Source organism: Watersipora subatra, chromosome 10 (genome assembly GCF_963576615.1).
Source record: "Watersipora subatra chromosome 10, tzWatSuba1.1, whole genome shotgun sequence".
NCBI classification, from domain to species: Eukaryota; Metazoa; Bryozoa; class Gymnolaemata; order Cheilostomatida; family Watersiporidae; genus Watersipora; species Watersipora subatra.
Genome location: NC_088717.1, coordinates 31,793,838 through 31,801,766, shown reverse-complemented (window position 1 = coordinate 31,801,766; position 7,929 = coordinate 31,793,838).

Below are 7,929 nucleotides of genomic sequence, written 5' to 3'. Positions count from 1 at the left end.
GTGATAGACCTGATAAAACTTACTAATGCATGATGGGAGTGAATTGTCAAACATAGTGAAGGGGTCCTGTGATAGACCTGATAAAACTTACTAATGCATGATGGGAGTGAATTGTCAAACATAGTGAAGGGGTCCTGTGATAGACCTGATTAAACTTACTAATGCATGATGGGAGTGAATTGTCAAACATAGTGAAGGGGTCCTGTGATAGACCTGATAAAACTTACTAATGCATGATGGGAGTGAATTGTCAAACATAGTGAAGGGGTCCTGTGATAGACCTGATAAAACTTACTAATGCATGATGGGAGTGAATTGTCAAACATAGTGAAGGGGTCCTGTGATAGACCTGATAAAACTTACTAATGCATGATGGGAGTGAATTGTCAAACATAGTGAAGGGGTCCTGTGATAGACCTGATAAAACTTACTAATGCATGATGGGAGTGAATTGTCAAACATAGTGAAGGGGTCCTGTGATAGACCTGATAAAACTTACTAATGCATGATGGGAGTGAATTGTCAAACATAGTGAAGGGGTCCTGTGATAGACCTGATAAAACTTACTAATGCATGATGGGAGTGACTTGTCAAACATAGTGAAGGGGTCCTGTGATAGACCTGATAAAACTTACTAATGCATGATGGGAGTGAATTGTCAAACATAGTGAAGGGGTCCTGTGATAGACCTGATAAAACTTACTAATGCATGATGGGAGTGAATTGTCAAACATAGTGAAGGGGTCCTGTGATAGACCTGATTAAACTTGCTAATGCATGATGGTAGTAAATTGTCAAACATAGTGAAGGGGTCCTGTGATAGACCTGATAAAACTTACTAATGCATGATGGGAGTGAATTGTCAAACATAGTGAAGGGGTCCTGTGATAGACCTGATAAAACTTACTAATGCATGATGGGAGTGAATTGTCAAACATAGTGAAGGGGTCCTGTGATAGACCTGATAAAACTTACTAATGCATGATGGGAGTGAATTGTCAAACATAGTGAAGGGGTTCTGTGATAGACCTGATAAAACTTACTAATGCATGATGGGAGTAAATTGTCAAACATAGTGAAGGGGTCCTGTGATAGACCTGATAAAACTTACTAATGCATGATGGGAGTAAATTGTCAAACATAGTGAAGGGGTCCTGCGATAGACCTGATAAAACTTACTAATGCATGATGGGAGTGAATTGTCAAACATAGTGAAGGGGTCCTGCGATAGACCTGATAAAACTTACTAATGCATGATGGGAGTGAATTGTCAAACATAGTGAAGGGGTCCTGCGATAGACCTGATAAAACTTACTAATGCATGATGGGAGTGACTTGTCAAACATAGTGAAGGGGTCCTGTGATAGACCTGATAAAACTTACTAATGCATGATGGGAGTGAATTGTCAAACATAGTGAAGGGGTCCTGCGATAGACCTAATAAAACTTACTAATGCATGATGGGAGTGAATTGTCAAACATAGTGAAGGGGTCCTGCGATAGACCTGATAAAACTTACTAATGCATGATGGGAGTGAATTGTCAAACATAGTGAAGGGGTCCTGCGATAGACCTGATAAAACTTACTAATGCATGATGGGAGTGAATTGTCAAACATAGTGAAGGGGTCCTGCGATAGACCTGATAAAACTTACTAATGCATGATGGGAGTGAATTGTCAAACATAGTGAAGGGGTCCTGCGATAGACCTGATAAAACTTACTAATGCATGATGGGAGTGAATTGTCAAACATAGTGAAGGGGTCCTGTGATAGACCTGATAAAACTTACTAATGCATGATGGTAGTGAATTGTCAAACATAGTGAAGGGGTCCTGTGATAGACCTGATAAAACTTACTAATGCATGATGGGAGTGAATTGTCAAACATAGTGAAGGGGTCCTGCGATAGACCTGATAAAACTTACTAATGCATGATGGGAGTGAATTGTCAAACATAGTGAAGGGGTCCTGTGATAGACCTGATAAAACTTACTAATGCATGATGGTAGTGAATTGTCAAACATAGTGAAGGGGTCCTGTGATAGACCTGATAAAACTTACTAATGCATGATGGGAGTGAATTGTCAAACATAGTGAAGGGGTCCTGTGATAGACCTGATAAAACTTACTAATGCATGATGGTAGTGAATTGTCAAACATAGTGAAGGGGTCCTGTGATAGACCTGATAAAACTTACTAATGCATGATGGTAGTGAATTGTCAAACATAGTGAAGGGGTCCTGTGATAGACCTGATAAAAAAATTTCTGTGTATGTATTCAGAGCTTAAAAGAGCGGCATGCTACAAGGACAGAAGAGAAAGGAGAGAGAGTTGCAATCCTAAATGATTAGGATTGAGTTGCAAACACTTCAGTCATCTAACTATCTCTTGCTAACGTTCACACATCTTGCTTCTATTACAATCTACTTGAGCAGTATTGTAGCCTGTTTATGTGGTACCCTTTGATATGATTGCTCATTTCTAAAATGGAAGCACTCCTCGTCGGGAACATGATGAACCACTTTACTTACGTAGAAGTCACATTGTCAGGTAATGCTCAACTTTCTTCATGGTATAATTGAAAGTACAGAAAGATTCTTTAGGAAATGTTTAAGGTGTGAGTGGGTGTCAGGCAGCCCCTGCAATACTGTTGTAGGGTGAGTGGATGTGTTGTGTAAGTGTAGCTATAGTGTAAGTGTAGAGGTCATGCAAGCGTAGCTGTTATGGAAGTGCATCACCTCATGGTTAACAGTGTTGTTTTAATTTAACATTTTGCAAAAACTGCCTGCAACTGCTGGTAGCTTTTTAGGGTCATCAACAGTTCTCTCGTACTGTACAGTTTTCTCCTACTGTACGGTACTCTCGTACTGTACAGTTCTCTCTTACAGTACAGTTCTCTCGTATTGTACAGTTCTCCCCTACTGTACTGTTTTCTCATACTGTACAGTTTTCTCCTACTGTCCAGTTCTCTCTTACTGTACATTTCTCTTGTACTGTACAGTTCTCTCCTACTGTACAGTTTTCTCGAACAGCACAGTTCTCTCCTACTGTAAAGTTCTCTCCTACTGTAAAGTTCTCTCGTACTGTATTGAACTACGTACAGCCAATCTCATGCACACCCCTTTATATCGGTGACTAAGGTAACTATAGGTGTCACCAAAATAGTGACTACCTAAATAATAGATGTAGCCATTCATGTAAATCACCAGAGTCTAGCGGCTGCCAGAAATAAAAAAAACTGCAGCTGAAGTTTCAGCTACAGCTCAGCCTTCTCGCAGCAACCAAAACGTTTTCGAGTATTTTCTAGCAACCAGTTAAAAATGGTCGATAAATATTATAGCCTACAGGTACTGCCAGTCTTTAAACAAGTACAGAGTGCTCCATATTATAGCTGAAACAGTTATAGTTCACAGCAGTAAAGTTATAGCTGAAACAGTTATAGTTCACAGCAGTAAAGTTATAGCTGAAACAGTTATAGTTCACAGCAGTAAAATTATAGCTGAAACAGTTATAGTTCACAGCAGTAAAGTTATAGCTGAAACAGTTATAGTTCACAACAGTAAAATTATAGCTGAAACAGTTATAGTTCACAACAGTAAAATTATAGCTGAAACAGTTATAGTTCACAGCAGTAAAATTATAGCTGAAACAGTTATAGTTCACAACAGTAAAATTATAGCTGAAACAGTTATAGTTCACAACAGAAAAATTATAGCTGAAACAGTTATAGTTCACAGCAGTAAGATTTGATACTGTTTTGAACTATAAATATATTAGACCAAAACTGTTTAAACAAGACCTTTCATTAAAGTTTGAAAATAATTTACATTGAAAATATAGTACAACTAGTTAGCCTGTATAGTAGTTAGGAGTAAGCAACCATACAAGTAGCAGTATGTGAGGCCAGCTAATATAGTACAGCTAGTTAGCCTGTATAGTAGTTAGTAGTAAGCAACCATACAAGTAGCAGTATGTGAGACCAGCTAATATAGAACAGCTAGTTAGCCTGTATAGTAGTTAGGAGTAATCAACCATACAAGTAGCAGTATGTGAGACCAGCTAATATAGTACAACTAGTTAGCCTGTATAGTAGTTAGTAGTAAGCAACCATACAAGTAGCAGTATGTGAGACCAGCTAATATAGAACAACTAGTTAGCCTGTATAGTAGTTAGGAGTAAGCAACCATACAAGTAGCAGTGTGTGAGACCAGCTAATATAGTACAGCTAGTTAGCCTGTATAGTAGTTAGTAGTAAGCAACCATACAAGTAGCAGTATGTGAGACCAGCTAATATAGAACAACTAGTTAGCCTGTATAGTAGTTAGGAGTAAGCAACCATACAAGTAGCAGTATGTGAGACCAGCTACTATAGTACAACTAGTTAACCTGTATAGTAGTTAGGAGTAAGCAACCATGCAAGTAGCAGTGTGTGAGGCCAGCTAATATAGAACAGCTAGTTAGCCTGTACAGTAGTTAGTAGTAAGCAACCATACAATTAGCAGTGTGTGAGACCAGCTAATATAGAACAACTAGTTAACCTGTATAGTAGTTAGTAGTAAGCAACCATACAATTAGCAGTGTGTGAGACCAGCTAATATAGTACAACTAGTTAGCCTGTATAGTAGTTAGGAGTAAGCAACTATGCAAGTAGCAGTATGTGAGACCAGCTAATATAGAACAACTAGTTAACCTGTATAGTAGTTAGGAGTAAGCAACCATACAAGTAGCAGTATGTGAGACCAGCTACTATAGTACAACTAGTTAACCTGTATAGTAGTTAGGAGTAAGCAACCATGCAAGTAGCAGTGTGTGAGGCCAGCTAATATAGAACAGCTAGTTAGCCTGTACAGTAGTTAGTAGTAAGCAACCATACAATTAGCAGTGTGTGAGACCAGCTAATATAGAACAACTAGTTAACCTGTATAGTAGTTAGGAGTAAGCAACCATGCAAGTAGCAGTGTGACACTCAATCTCTTGGCAACCTCTCCTTATCACTTGTTTGTATTGTTCTGAGTTGAACATGTATACCTTATCCCTCGCTTGTGCTTTATTCTATCCAATTTATATGCAATGAATATCAGTCAGTGTACATTTATCACCTGCAGGGCTTATGCATTAAATTAAATTATCATTTTATGAGAAGCTGCAGTCTACAAGGCACCTGCTAAGTGTGTCGAGCAGGATGAGTCGGGTAATCTGTTCAGTTTGTCATGAGACCTGATGAGTTTCTATGTTTCGCTTCAAATAGATCTGTGAAGAAGGAAATGTTGCAACTCGTCCAATCAGGGAATAGATTAATCGCTTGAGAAGAGCTTAAAAGTAACCCGAATGCATGATATCATACATTCTGGTAGGTGTTGACTGGCCAGCCCGAGCTCTCTAACCATGGAAATCATGGCACAGCTTCATTGTTATGAAATGACTCTAATATTTTTCACTTTGATCTCTTTTCAGGTAAGTTCAACTATGCTGCTATTACGCCTCTTTGCTAATTACTTAGGCCTACCTATATTCTATGGTTATTTTATTGGAACAAAAGAGCTGGTCGCCAGACACAATCAGCACATGATCTGACCCACTCAACAGGTTGTCTGACCCACTCAACAGGTTGTCTGACAAACAACACTCAACAGGTTGTCTAGCAGCACTCAACGGTTGTCTGACATACTCAACAGGTTGTCTGACAAACAAAACAACACTCAACAGGTTGTCTAGCAGCACTCGGCGGGTTGTCTGACCCACTCAACAGGTTGTCTGACACACTCAACAGGTTGTCTGACAAACAAAACAACACTCAACAGGTTGTCTAGCAGCACTCGGCGGGTTGTCTGACCCACTCAACAGGTTGTCTGACACACTCAACAGGTTGTCTGACAAACAAAACAACACTCAACAGGTTGTCTAGCAGCACTCGGCGGGTTGTCTGACTCACTCAACAGGTTGTCTGACACACTCAACAGGTTCGCTAATAAGTTTTAAGGAATGTTTTTTTGTGAAACAGTGGGTGCAAAAGGTTTGAATCTTTAAAGCGATGTAGAAAGGTTTAACACAATTGATCTCCATTGTGTCTACTGTATTTTGCATGATTGAAGTTGGAACTCTTATGTAGTAAATGGTAGTTGTTAGTTCTCTGTCTATAGAACATTGATGTTTAATAAACTCCTCTCCTACATCAAAACAAATGCTTGCGCAAAAAACTGCCTAATTTGTTGATTAAAGTATGGCTTTTAGCATCTTTGATATTTGATTTTGTTGTAATCAAAAGTATGAGTTTTAAAAAATTTTTGTGCAAGTTATGGTATTTGTTGCTAATTTGAGCTGACATAAACATCAAGTAGAATTAATATTGTTAGTACAAAAACTTGGAGTTATAAAAATTGTACATATCTAAATATATATGTCTATATACTAGCTGTGCTACCTGGCGTTGCCCGGGTAATAGAAAAGTCTTTGGACAGAAAATTGATTTGTATTTAACATATAACAACATTTGCCATTATAATTTTCAAACTACATATCATGAGAAAAGTGTTTTGTCTTATAAACAATGAGAAGTAGTGAGAGTTGCTCGCTATTAGCCTGCGCGCTATCAGCCAGTACTTCTAATAATGTGAGCAAACAGCTTCTCGTGACGTTATGCTATGACCGTGTCGTAAGCAAATCTGTTGGATATTTGCTCTCATATACTGACCTATAATGGTAAGGTAGCAATTCAATTTCTGTGGTCTAGTAGATAGCATGTCAGTCTGGTGAAGGGCAGGCAAAGAGATCGCATCTTTTTCGGTACGGAATCTTTATTCCAAGATTTGAAGATCTATAGCCGGAATGTGTACACACATACTTTGAGAAATATATATATATAGATATAAATATATGAGTATAAGTAGTTGGTTATCCAAAACTTGATTATACAAAAGTTGGTTATGTGCAAAAGTAATTATATGATTAAACATAAATAAGATAAGTAAAATTTAAAACTATAAAAGAACTTTACACTAATATTATTAAGTAGAATAATTGATTAAAGCAAAATTTATCTGGAAAGTCAAATTCTTCTTTAGTCACTTGTCAGGGGTCACTTGTGAAGCCTGGTTCTCATATACATCACAAAGCACCGGCAACAGTACCACAGGCTATTGGCGGTGAAATGGGAACCTACCCACCGGGTACCGCCGAGGACCGCCGGTAGTTGCCGGCGGCATCGCAATAGTTTAGCGCTGTTCAAATTTCGCAGAAGGCCGCAGGCAAAACCTTCCCGAAATGCACTGTACAGGTGAAGGTCACCATTACAGAAACAACATGGCGAGCAAACATTTTATTTGATTCCACGATTATGATTAGCGATGCAGCTTATATGTGAACAGATGCCGCCGAGCCTAGTGTCTCAAGCGTTTTGCTGCGCAAGCTACCGCCGGAGTCTCGCAATCGATATGGGAACCAGGCTTTAGATTTTCACTATTGGCGATATCCTGCAACCTACAATGAGATCATAGAAAAGTTCAACTCGCTGAGCTTTGCTGGCGGCCACTGCCAGCAGGAAAAATGCCGCTGGCCTGCTGGTTCTCGGCAACCACCAGCAGCCGCTGGTTGCACTACCACCGCTTCTTACAGTGGGGTGAGAACCAAGCTTTAGCACCTCCCTTATTCTGTTAATCTATAGGAGACCGACAGACTCTCTCATCACTAGAATTAAAATAGATCTTAAAGATTAGACATGAAAGGTTTTTGTAAACTTGCCAGTTTGTTAAAATCGCTTTGCCTTATGAATCTTTATTTGAATTACCTTTGTTCTGTCAGATCCATTACTACCAACTGTAGAAAATTGTTATTCAATTATTATCCATATCTCACTAATTTGCGCATTCTTTTGTTGTAATTTTACTAACCAAAACTCTGATTTAAAAATATCATGTTTTAAACGCTAATT